This window comes from Bos grunniens, chromosome 8, assembly GCF_055505025.1.
Source record: "Bos grunniens cultivar Pamir isolate PY7600 chromosome 8, Bosgru_T2T1.0, whole genome shotgun sequence".
In the NCBI taxonomy this organism is placed as follows: domain Eukaryota; kingdom Metazoa; phylum Chordata; class Mammalia; order Artiodactyla; family Bovidae; genus Bos; species Bos grunniens.
This window is the reverse complement of record NC_141172.1, coordinates 101,012,857-101,026,437: the sequence shown is the minus strand read 5'-3', so window position 1 is coordinate 101,026,437 and position 13,581 is coordinate 101,012,857. Positions and strand designations below refer to the sequence as shown.

Genomic DNA, 13,581 nt, shown 5'->3' with positions numbered 1-13,581 from the left:
ACCACTGGAAAAACCATAGCCTTGACTAGATGGACCTTTGTTGACAAAGTAATGTCTCTGCTTTTGAAAATGCTATCTAGGTTGGTCATAACTTTCTTTCCAAGGAGTAAGCATCTTTTAATTTCATGGCTACAATCACCATCTGCAGTGACTATGAAGCCCCCCAAAATAAAGTCTGACACTATTTCCACTGTTTCCCCATCTATTTCCCATGAAGTAATGGGACCAGATGCCATGATCTTCATTTTCTGAATGTTGAGCTTTAAGCCAACTTTTTCACTCTCCACTTTCACTTTCATCAAGAGGCTTTTGAGTTCCTCTTCACTTTCTGCCATAAGGGTGGTGTCATCTGCATATCTGAGGTTATTGGTATTTCTCCCGGCAGTCTTGATTCCAGCTTCTGTTTCTTCCAGCCCAGCGTTTCTCATGATGTACTCTGCATATAACTTAAATAAGCAGGGTGACAATATACAGCCTTGACGTACTCCTTTTCCTATTTGGAACCAGTCTGTTGTTCCATGTCCAGTTCTAACTGTTGCTTCCTGACCTGCATATAGGTTTCTCAAGAGGCGGGTCAGGTGGTCTGGTATTCCCATCTCTTGAAGAATTTTCCACAGTTTATTGTGATCCACACAGTCAAAGGCTTTGGCATAGTCAATAAAGCAGAAATAGATGTTTTTCTGGAACTCTCCTGCTTTTTCGATGATCCAGAGGATGTTGGCAATTTGATCTCTGGTTCCTCTGCCTTTTCTAAAACCAGCTTGAACATCTGGAAGTTCACGGTTCATGTATTGCTGAAGCCTGGCTTGGAGAATTTTGAGCATTATTTTACTAGTGTGTGAGATGAGTGCAATTGTGTGGTAGATTGAGCATTCTTTGGCATTGCCTTTCTTTGGGATTGGAATGAAAACTGACCTTTTCCAGTCCTATGGCCACTGCTGAGTTTTCCAAATTTGCTGTCATATTGAGTGCAGCACTTTCACAGCATCATCTTTCAGGATTTGAAATAGCTCAACGGGAATTCCATCACCTCCACTAGCTTTGTTCGTAGTGATGCTTTCTAAGGCCCACTTGACTTCACATTCCAGGATGTCTGACTCTAGGTGAGTGATCACACCATAGTGATTATCTGGGCTGTGAAGCTCTTTTTTGTACAGTTCTTCTGTGTATTCTTGCCACCTCTTCTTAATATCTTCTGCTTCTGTTAGGTCCATACCATTTCTGTCCTTTATCGAACCCATCTTTGCATGAAATGTTCCCTTGGTATCTCTAATTTTCTTGAAGAGACCTCTAGTCTTTCCCATTCTGTTGTTTTCCTCTTTTTCTTTGCACTGATCACCGAGGAAGGCTTTCTTATCTCTCCTTGCTATTGTTTGGAACTCTGCATTCAGATGCTTATGTCTTTCATTTTCTCCTTTGCTTTTCACTTCTCTTCTTTTCACAGCTATTTGTAAGGCCTCCCCAGACAGCCATTTTGCTTTTTTGTATTTCTTTTCCATGGGGATGGTCTTGATCCCTGTCTCCTGTACAGTGTCATGAACCTCCGTCCATAGTTCATCAGGCACTCTATCTATCAGATCTAGTCCCTTAAATCTATTTCTCACTTCCACTTAAATCTTAAATTTCTCACTTAAATCTATTTCTGACAGAATGTGGTCCACTGGAAAAGGGAATGGCAAACCACTTCAGTATTCTTGTCTTGAGAACCCCATGAACAGTATGAAAAGGCAAAATGATAGGATACCGAAAGAGGAACTCCCCAGGTCAGTAGGTGCCCAATATGCTACTGGAGATCAGTGGAGAAATTACTCCAGAAAGAATGAAGGGATGGAGCCAAAGCAAAAACAATACCCAGCTGTGGATGGGACTGGTGATAGAAGCAAGGTCCGATGCTGCAAAGAGCAATATTGCATAGGAACCTGGAATGTCAGGTCCATGAATCAAGGCAAATTGGAAGTGGTCAAACAGGAGATGGCAAGAGTGAACGTGGACATTCTAGGAATCAGTGAACTAAAATGGACTGGAATGGGTGAATTTAACTCAGATGACCATTATATCTACTACTGCGGGCAGGAATCCCTTAGAAGAAACGGAGTAGCCATCATGGTCAACAAAAGAGTCTGAAATACAGTATTTGGATGCAATCTCAAAAATGACAGAATGACCCCTGTTCATTTCCAAGGCAAATCATTCAATATCATGGTAATCCAAGCCTATGCCCCAACCAGTAATGCTGAAGAAGCTGAAGTTGAATGGTTCTATGAAGACCTACAAGACCTTTTAAAACTAACACACAAAAAAGATGTCCTTTTCATTATAGGGGACTGTAATGCAAAAGTAGGAAGTCAAGAAACACCTGGAGTAACAGGCAAATTTGGCCTTGAAGTACAGAATGAAGCAGGGTAAAGGCTAATAGAGTTTTGCCAAGAGAACACATTGGTCATAGCAAACACCCTCTTCCAACAACACAAGAGAAGACTCTACATATGGACATCACCAGATGGTCAACACCGAAATCAGATCGATTACATTCTTTGCAGCCAAAGATGGAGAAGCTCTATACAGTCAGCAAAAACAAGACCAGAAGCTGACTGTGGCTCAGATCATGAACTCCTTATTGCCAAATTCAGACTTAAATTGAAGAAAGTAGGGAAAATCACTAGACCATTCAGGTATGACCTAAATCAAATCCCTTATGACATAAGTGAGTATGAATTGGCTTTTCCCGGAGACAGCCTGGGACATGGGATATTTAATCTATCTATGTTTTCATCCGCACCTGATCAAGCCCACCAAGGCAGAACAGACTTTAAGGGAGAAACAGTCTTGGACCACGTGGTGTTCTAGTTTGGACTTGCTGACCAGCAGGTGAAGACACGCGGATCCTCCTTCTCCCTCTGGGATCTGAGAGGATTTGGACGAGGATGACCTGCCCCTCCCCCATCCAAGATGACGACGTGCCTGCCAGCCCAGTGCTTCACCAGGGCCGGAGGCCGCCTTAATGCCCAATCCAAGGCCAGGTGAAGTTCCTGCAGCAGCCGCTGCTCCTCCGCCAGCTCTCCTGGAGGTCATAAAGCTCCCAGCTCGGCGGGCTCTGATCCCGGTGGCAGAAGCCTCTGGCCAACACTTCCAGGATCTGGCTCCAGCTGAACCGCCCAAGCTATACCCACCTCTCCTGGCGAGTACTGACAGGAAGGGGAGGGAGATGTTGGAATTAAGCAGAGACTGCGCTCTGTCAGAGAGCCGGAGGGAACCAAAGAGAACAGACAGGAGATTTGCAATGCTAGCTGCTGCTCTGGGAAAATCTGTCTCGGGCCCTCCGGAAAATCTCATCTGCCCCCAGGGACAGGACAGTCCTTCAACCGGTCCCAACGGAGGCCCCGGGCCCCATTACAGCCAAACCAGTGTGCCCACTACTGAGGTTTTGGTCACTGGAAGAATGAATGCCCCAAGGCAAGGAAGGAAGAGGACGCTCCCGCAGTGGTGGGGCTTGCTGACTTGGAAATTAAATAGGGCTGCCGGGGCTCAGAGATATCAGGTCGCTGAGAGCCCATGATAACCTTGAAAGTAGGGGACCAAGACTTGACTTCATGGTGGATACAGGAGCAGAACTGTCGGTAGTAACAAAACCTGTGGCACCACTGTCCAAAAAGACTACTGCTGTAACTGGGGTATCAGGAGAAGAGATAATTAAATCGTCTTTGCCCGCCCAGAAAATGTGAGATGAGGGGGCACTAAGTGATTCATGAATTCCTCTACATTCCTGAGTGCCCAGTACCCCTACTGGGAAGAGATTTGCTCTCCAAACTAGGAGCACAAGTGACTTTCTCCCCTGAGGAGAGGCCCACCTTCTGGATGGGCACAATGACTTATTTGCTCTCTCTCTCAATAACGCCACCCCCGCACCCCACCCCCCGCTACAAGATGAGTGGAGGTTGCATGAGCCTCCGAAGGAAGAACCTGGTGGGCTGGAAGAGCATGAGAGAGAGCTAACTCAATTATTCCCTGAGGTCTGGGCAGAAGACAACACCCCCCCCCCCCCCCAGCCCCTCGCCCCAGGCTGGCTAAACATCAAGCCCCAGTGATAATAGAACTCAAACCAGGCACCATCCTGGTTAGAAAGCACCAGTACTCGCTACCGATAGAGGCCTGGGCCGGCATACTGCCCCACATCGATAGATTGAAACAAGCGGGCATTCTAGTAGAGTGCCAGTCGGCCTGGAATACGCCAATCCTGCCCATCAAAAAGGAAGAGGGACAGGACTACAGGCCTGTACAAGATCTCAGGCTAGTCAACCAGGCTACTGTGACTTTACACCCCATTATTCCAAACCCCTATACCTTACTTAACCTCCTCCCACTGAGGACTAAAGTTTATACTTGCCTAGATCTCAAGGATGCCTTCTTCTGCATACACCTCCCCCCAGCGTCACAGCCCATCTTTGGCTTTGAATGGGAAAATCCAGTCAGGGGCACCAAACAATAGCTCACCTGGACTCCCCGACAAGGGTTTAAGAATTCCCCAGCCATCTTTGGGGAAGCCTTGGCTTCTGACTTGAACTCATTCCATCCGGAGGAGTATGGACGTTGGCTCCTACAATATGTGGATGACCTGCTGCTGGCTGCCAAGACCAAAGAAAAATGCTGGGAAGGGACAAAAGCACTGCCCCAGCTGCTGATGGAAGCAGGTTACTGGGTGTCGAAGGAGAAGGCACAGATCTGCAAGGAGGAGGTAAGGTATCTGGGGTTTGTTTTAAAGAAGGACACAAGGTTCCACACCCTAGTTGGGTCCTATATACTGATGGCACTAGCCTGATAAAACAAGGACAACGGCTGTCAGGTTAGCCAAAGCGGAAGGGGCCATCAAGACTGAAAAGGGATGGTGGGAATTGCCAAGTGGTAAATTATCGGTACTGGAGGAGCTGGCACACAGTCTGGTAAGCCAAACACACCAAGCGACCCACCTAGGCATGCTGCCTGCTCACAGGTAAATGCTGCCTCTCGGTGTTCAGACAAAAACCTTCAGGTATTCAGCTGAAAGGCACGCTGCCCTTTGAACACCTGGGAGTGGACTTCACTGAAATGAAATCTCACTGACACTACCGTTACCTGCTGGTCATGGTATGTACGTTCTCGGGATGGGTAGAAGTTTTCCTACTTGGACTGAAAGAGCATCAGAAGTAGCCCGGTGCCTGCTTAGGGAAATAGTTCCCAGATTTGGACTTCCTACCAGTGTTGGTTCAGACAATGGCCCGGCTCTCGTAGCTGATTTAGTACAACAAGTAAGCAAAACTTTAAACATCAAATGGAAACTGCACACTGCATATAGGCCCAGAGTTCTGAGATGGTGGAATGAACCAACGGGACACTTCAAGAGACTCTCCAAGTGGATCATACAGACTGACTGCTCCTGGGTGGACTTGCTTCTGACGGCTCTGCTCAGACTCAGGATGACCCCACAGTCCCTCCATACAAAATTGTGAATGGGAGGCCCCCTTCCATAATAAAATAGGTGTCAACAAATTTGCCTCAGGTAAGGGGGGAATAGGATTTCGCAGCAGATGGAACTGTGTAAGGTAATAAATCAGGTAACTAAGTTTGTACAAGAAAGGGTGCCGTTCCCCCTTGGGGAACAGATTCATGAGTTTATGCTTGGTGACCAAGTATGGGTCAAAGATTGGAAACTTGATTTACTAGCCCCTCGGTGGAAGGGCCCTTACACTGTTATTCTAACTACCCCTACTGCAGTTAAAGTTGCAGGTGTTGCCCCTTGGATCCATCATGTGACAGTGAAGAGAGCATACCACACAGACCCAGAAAACACTGAGTGGACTGCACAGAGGGACCCCGCCAACCCTCGAGAGACTAAGACCATCCTTAAGAAGAAGGAAAAGAAGATCCTGGCCGAGCCTCTTGAGGATGAAGCCGCATAATCAACTCCTGATGCTTGGTATCATCAACGTGCACATTCCTACGCGGACTTCACAATACCTCCAACTGTTGGGTATGTGGGGCTATGCCTCTGTCTGTGATGGATGGACTTCCCTGGTGGCTGTCACTGCTCTGCCAAGGAGATTTTAAACCACTCTGCTCTTTTCTGGGACACAATCATAATCTCTTCCTGCTCTCTGGGCGTAAGCCAGACCTATAGTCAATAGACTCGAGTCATAGGGTTACATTTGATATAAATGCCAGTGTAACAAAAGCCTAACCTACAACAAGCCCTGGTAAATCTACCTTATTTACATGCTAGGTGGACAAGATCTGTGTTTCAACGGTATGAGTATATTGCTGCCTTATTCGTACCCTCTATAGGGACAATAGATATTATGATTAAAGTAGAGGCCTTGACTAATTTCACAAAACAGGCCCTCCTAGATAGAACAAAAGCCATCCAAGCCTTAAATGAAGAGCAAATCCAAATGAGAAAAGCAGTAATTCAAAATAGAAAGGCTTTGGACATACTCACAGCTGCTCAAGGAGGGACCTGTGCTGTAATTAAGGTTGAATGTTGTGTTTGCATTCCTGACTTTTCTGGCAACGTATCCACTGCTTTAGATGGCATGAAAAACCAGGTAAAAGCAATGTCAAATGAAAACATTCCTTTCTGGACTTCGCTCCTATCTTGGGTGAAGGGCGATTGGTGGAAAACTATATTTACCATTGTTATAGTTGCCTTGATAGTTCTGCTTTGTGGACCCTGAATTTTACAATGTATTCTGAACTTTGTAAACTGAAGGTTGATGTCATTCTCCCAAATTGGCGGTCGGAGAGCCAGGGTGCAATATATCCCTATGAGTGATGCTTATAATATGAGTTAAGAGCATCAAGAGAGGGGGATGAAGGAGGAAACAGACAGAGCTGGGCTCCATCTTAGGCCAGGCTGTGAACATTAGGCTACACGCGTGGTCACCCTCCCAATGGACTCTGAACTTTGTGCCTGGTGTCTATAGAAGTGGCACACCAATGGAAAACCAGACCCCCAGATAAAAGAGCCTCAGGACTTGTACTTGCACTGCCCGTTGCCTAAAAGAATATGCTAATTATCTCTGTAACAGAACAAAGTGGTAAATTCCACTATGTTTATCAGGATATGACCACAGACCTATTGATAAATACCCACTGTTTATCTAGTCTTGTGATACATGAATCATGGGTTAACTTTGATCATATCTCTCTTTTACCTTGTCCAGACTAGTTTCAAGGAATCTGGGGAGGTGGGTTTGAGCAAGTACACTTAGGGTGTATAAAGTTTTCACAAAAACTGGTCGGGGTCCTTGGTTAAGAGGAGACTCTGCCTTGGGCCCACGGTGTAATAAACTGCACTCCACTATCTGCATTGTCCTTCTGAGTGAGTTTGTTTCCCGGAACGCGTGGCTACAACATTAGCAATGGAACAGCAAAGATTTTTCTCCAAGGGAAGGAGGAGATATCTGTAATTTTTGTAAGCAATCGCACTCTGTGGCATATCCTCCACAGAACCTCAGGAAGATGACAATTCCATATTAAGTATAGGAAGGTCTTCCTGGACTCTGGGTATCGAGGCTCGCAGCCCTGGAAGATTTTCATGGAGCAACTGGGCCACCCAACTTTAAGAATCTGTGTAAGCATCTTGGTGGAAACCATGTAGAGAAGGGATTACATCAGAGGTCAAACCTGTCATGCCATATGCTTTTGTACGACCTATGAATTAAGAACATTTTTTTATTTTTAAATATTTGAAAACTATCAGAAGAAGAAGAATATTTTATCATATAAAAATAGTATGAAACTCAAATTTCAGTGTTTATAAATAGTCTTTTTGGAACACAACCAAGTTCATTCATTTACCTATTGTCTATGGCTCTTTTCAGTCAACAATGGCAGAGTTGAGTGGTTGTGACACAGTCTCATCTGGCCTGCAAAGCCTGAAAAATTTATTCTCTGGTCCCTTGCAGAAACCGTTCGCTGGTCCCTGAGACACATCAATGACCAGAGATGCTCCTCAATGTTTTGCTTTACATCATGAGTCCAGGTCATTAGCTCTGGGAGTGGGGATGGGACTGGAAGGTGGGGAGGGAAAAGAACCCTCTTAATCACTGACCTTTAATTTCCTCAAAGCTGAATATAGTGGGATGATGACATTGATGTCATACCTACCGTAATTTTATGAAAAGTAGATAGACAGTACGTTCTTTGTAGCACGTTCAGGTTTGTGTTACAAATTCATTCTTATCTCAGAGGCCTTCCTGGCTTTTGTTTCACAGATCCTGCTTTGGAAATAATGCCCATAGGTCTCTTCCATCTCTGAATATCCAAATCCTACCATTAGATCTCAACTCAAACATTTACCTTCCTCTCTATCCCTAGAAGTCTAACTTTGTTTTTTCTGCTTGCAGGTCCACCTAATGAGATTTTTTTTTTTTTTTCAGAAGAAACATGCTTTCAAATATCCTGATTGTTTTTCTTTGGGCAGCAGGACCATTTCTCCCAAATTAAAGTTTTGATGTGATTTCTCCATTCTGTAAATCCCCACTGGACTCTAAGACACATGGTCAGTTCAGCTCAGTTGCTTAGTCGTGTCTGACTCTTTGTGACCCCATGGACTGCAGCACGCCAGGCCTCCCTGTCCATCACCAACTCCCAGAGCTTACTCAAACTCGTGTCCATCGAGTCGGTGATGCCATCTAACCATCTCATCCTCTGTCATCTCCTTCTCCTCCTGCCCTCAATCCCTCCCAGCATCAGGGTCTTTTCCAAGGAGTAAGTTCTTCACATCAGGTGGCCAAAGTATTGGAGTTTCAGCTTGAGCATCAGTCCTTCCAATGAATATTCGGGACTGATTCCATTATGGTAATTTGCGTGCATTTCTTATAAATTTCCTGAGTACAGGAGCTGAGTCTAAGGTCAATAAGCCATCCTGAATAAGAATCAACTCAATTCAGTTCAGTTCAGTCGTGTCCTACTCTTTGTGACCCCATGAACCGCAGCATGCCAGGCCTCCCTGTCCATCATCAACTTCTGGAGTTTACCCAAATTCATGTCCATTAAGTTGGTGATGCCATCCAACCATCTTATCCTCTGTCATCCCCTTCTCCTCCTGCCCTCAATCTTTCCCAGCATCAGGGTCTTTTCCAATGAGTCAGCTCTTTGCATCAGGTGGCTAAAGTATTGGAGTTTCAGCTTCAACATCAGTCTTTCCAATGAACACCCAGGACTGATCTCTTTTAGGATGGACTGGTTGGATCTCCTTGCAGTCCAAGGGACTCTCAAGAGTCTTCTCTGACACCACAATTCAAAAGCATCAATTCTTCGGCGCTCAGCTTTCTTCACAGTCCAACTCTCACATCCATACATGACTACTGGAAAAACTATAGCCTTGACTAGATGGACCTTTGTTGACAAAGTAATGTCTCTGCTTTTTAATATGCTGTCTAGGTTGGTCATAACTTTCCTTCCAAGGAGTAAGCGTCTTTTAATTTCATGGCTGCAATCACCATCTGCAGTGATTTTGGGGCCCCCAAAAATAAAGTCAGTCACTGTTTCCAGACATTCTGGAATGTGAAGTCAAGTGGGCCTTAGGAAGCTTCACTATAAACAAAGTTAGTGGAGGTGATGGAATACCAGTTGAGCTATTTAAAATCCTAAAAGATGATGTTGTGAAAGTGCTGCATTCAATATATCAGCAAATTTGGAAAACTCAGCAGTGGCCACAGGACTGGAAAAGGTCAGTTTTCATTCCAATCCCAAAGAAAGGCAATACCAAAGAATGCTCAAACTATCGCTCAAGAATCAACTCAACCAGCTTCAAATTCTGTCTCCACTACTGGCCATCAGGGATGTGCAGCTACCCCTCAACATTTTCTGAATGCTTCAGGGTTGGGTGCCCAGTCACTAGAGCCACAATGGATAAGGTGACTTTATCAGAGGTGATGTGACAATTCCCTCTCTGCTCTGGCTTGTCCCTGGCTTTCATGTAATCTCATTAGGAATGGAGCCAACTCTCCTGAAGAGGCCAAACAAATCTCAGGATGTACATCCTGCAGAGACAGGATAATTCATGATTCAAAATCCTCCATATTTATTTACATTAAATAGCTGAGATATTGTTTGTACTTCCTCCTGTGAATCATGCTCTGTGCATTTGAAACCAAGCCCCCCAACCAAAAATCGAGTTTCTCTGTCAAATTTATGAGATCTCTCTATCCAAACCACATTCCTTTCTTGTCCAATACCCATTCCTCTCAAAATTGAGGAGTGTCAAAGAAGAGGGTGATTGAAATTTAGCGGAACCCCATGGGGCTCTCCTGAATCCAAAAGGCTTTCTGTGTCCCCCATATCTTGTTTGTAGAAAAAAAGGCTTTCAGTCTTCTTGACCATCCCTGAGTTCCAAAGGGTAGATTCAAATAGTTACTAATAACTAGAGGAGTGAGAGAATGCAGAAACAAAAAGGATAGTCAGAAAACAATAGCTGAGCATGGGAGAGGGTCCTGGGGTTCATCCTCAAGGGATATATATGCCTAACAATCTGATGCAAATGGCAAACCTGATTCTGATCAGCGCTTCTGCACACTGTATATCATCTATGAGGACTTGTCTAATCATCGCCCTGAAAGGGTTTGGCAGGGCAAAGTCTGCATGGCTCCTTCCAGCTGGTTTATAGATTGTGTGATGTCCTTTGAGTTGCTCCCTCTTGACAACTGAAATCGCACAGTGTGATAACCTAGTGATTGCACTGTTTTCATCAGTCACATTTTTACAAATAGGTAGACTCATTCATCGGAGAAGGCGATGGCACCCCACTCCAGTACTCTTGCCTGGAAAATCCCATGGACGGAGGAGCCTGGTAGGCTGCAGTCCATGGGGTCGCAAAGAGTCGGACACAACTGAGCGACTTCCCTTTCCCTTTCAATCTGATGCAAACCTCTGAATTCTTCTTTATGCATTAGGGCTTCTACTCAGGTGGAGGATGGTAACTTCAGGCTGAGCACAAGCATGTCGACCCGAGACTGGTTGGAACCAGAAGACTGATGATTGAAATTCTTGGAACACTACGCTGTTCCCTCCCCACAAACTAATCAGAGGAAGGTCACACACCCAGGAGCCTGCCCCCCAAATTTTGCCTTTTTTTTTATTTTTAAAAATTTTCTTGACCACACCACGCGGCATGTGGGATCTTCATTCCCTGACCAGAAACTGAACCTGTGCCTCTTGTATCGGAAGCACTGAATCTTAACCACTGGACTGACAGGGAAGTCCTCCCAAATTTTGCCTTTAAAAATGTTTCCCCGAAAACCACTGGAGAATTCAGGCCTTTTTAAAGCATAAACCACTGGTTCTCCTTGCTCAGCACCTGCAATAAATCCTTCTCTGGTCCGAATTCTGAAGTTAGGTTTGTTTGGCCTCACTGTATGTCAGGCACATGAACTCGAATGTGACCACACACTTACTTTGATCACCCTCTTTGTCTGGTCCACCTCTGTGAGCCTACTCCATCTGAGAGATGTCCCCTCTGTCAGATGGGGTGGGAATCCAAGCTTGGGAAACAGGAATCCTGTTTTCTGTCTCTTTCTCTAATCCATCTTTTCCACTCATTACTGTCTCTTACATGATTCGAGCCTCTCACAGAGGGGCTTTGTCTGCTTGCTGGGACAGCTGTGAGAGAGTCCCTGAGGGTGCCGTTGACACAGCCTGACTGGCTCTGTACCAATTACTTGTCTGAGACCACAATCAGAAGTCCTTCTGATGCCAGGACTGGCCAGTCATGGCATTCCACCTGCCATTTGCTACTTCCCATTGTCACTGCCAGGGGTCACCCTGCTTCCAGGTCTTTGGACAGACCCTGTGTCTGGGTCTTGTCCTCAGGCTCTCATGGCTGAAGCAGATCCACTCTCAGTGGCTGTGGGTCCTGGCTCCATCCTCTAACTTCTGAGGGCCACAATGTGAGGTCTTGCATCTTAAATCTCTCTTCTCTGGGAGACTCTCATCAACCTGAAACCATGTTCTTTTGTTTCATGCCTCAGACAAAAAGAAAGCCCCTGAAACAACCCTCCTTAGACCCCATGCTCCTCTCAAGCTGCAACTCACTGTTTCTTTTCTTCTTTACAGCCAGACTTCTCGAGAATATTGAATCCCCTCACTGTCTCCACCGCCACAACCTCTGTTCCACCTGCAGCCCACAGTTGACCTGGTTTCCAGCTGAGGCATCTATCAGAACCGCCCTTGTGAAGTTGGTCATTCAGTCCTCAGCTGATTTGATTTCCATTGACACCTCTCTTCTGAAAACATGCTTTCCTTTGGCTTCTGTGACATGTCACAGTCCTGGATTTTTCTCTTACTTCTCTGATCATTTTTGTCCTGGTTTCTTTTATCAACAACTCCTCTATCTAATTTCTTTGGTTGGAACTACTCAGAGTTCTGTCCTAGACATTCTTCTTATCCTACACTCATTTCTCAAAAAATTACATCTACTTCTTTGACTTTAAATACCATGAGAGAGCTCAGGTCTTATAGCAGAATGACCCCACTGCAATATTGGAGCTGTTGGCTTCAATATGGAAGGTCAGGTTGGGTCAGGAGAAGCCCAGAGAAGAGAGAAACTGGGGTTTCAACCCACAGAATCACTGAATAAGCAACCCGGGGAGATATCTTTCCTCATCTGAAAAAATCAGTCATTGGAGACAGTCAGACTGTGATGGGGCCAGTGAGCCTGGGGACCCTTGATTGGTTGGGGGCCTCTCAGTCAGATGGGGTTAACCTTAGCTCTTACCTGTGTGACTCCATTCCTATGAAATATCCAGAATAGGCAAATCCATGGAGACAGAAGGCAAATTAGTGGCTGCCAGGGACTAGGGGGAGAGGAGACAGGGATTGACTGCATAATGGGTACAAGGTTTCCTTTTAGGGAGATAAATGTGTTTTGCACTAGATAATGGTGATGGTTGCACAACAGAGTGAATGTACTAAATGTCACCAATGATAGAAAAAACGCATATCTCCTCAGATTGACCTCAGCAAGAGAGCCACCGCAGCTGAACCAAACCCCCTAGAGCAGACACCCACGCAAGGGCGGCTGTGACCAGTAAATAAGGAACCGCACCCTGGAAATGACTCTTGAAAGCTACACCTTACCCTAAGATACAGAGTGTGCTATTTTATAAGACTACTAGGGGATTTCTAACTATACTAAATCACAGTGAACTGCAGGTGTGTGGTGTGATAGTAGAATATAGACTAAAGTTGAATGACAAATTTTTTTTTTCAAGTCTATATTTCTGTGACTATGACGAAGTGAAATCTGATGGTTCAGTGGAGCATTTTGGTAGCCTGATCTGAGGCTGGGGAAGGAAGCTGGTTAGAACTATTTAAGGCCTTAAGAGCTGGTAGGACTCTAACCGTTTGGAGAAGTCTAGAATTACACCCTTGACGAGTGACGTGAGTGAACGCAGCCTTGCGCTGGTCCTTTACTGATAGTGTTCTATTGTATTTTTCACAATGACCAAGAAACACAGGAGACCCAAGATTTGAACCAAATATACCTCCAGAATCTATGAAATCCTTCTGAGCCTGTGAATCCTTGAGTCAGAAAAAGAAGGATTGGCT

The 13,581-nt window shown here is 45.3% G+C and overlaps 1 long non-coding RNA gene across 1 annotated transcript in view; it reads right to left on the bottom strand.

Moving 5' to 3' along the window:
- Positions 1-12,847, bottom strand: part of LOC147367808 (uncharacterized) — a 33,531-nt gene extending 20,684 nt beyond the window's left edge. The window contains exon 1 of the long non-coding RNA XR_015169322.1: positions 12,749-12,847. This is a non-coding gene — a long non-coding RNA (uncharacterized LOC147367808). The remainder of the gene's footprint in view (positions 1-12,748) is intronic.
- Between the last annotated feature and the right edge of the window lie 734 nt (positions 12,848-13,581).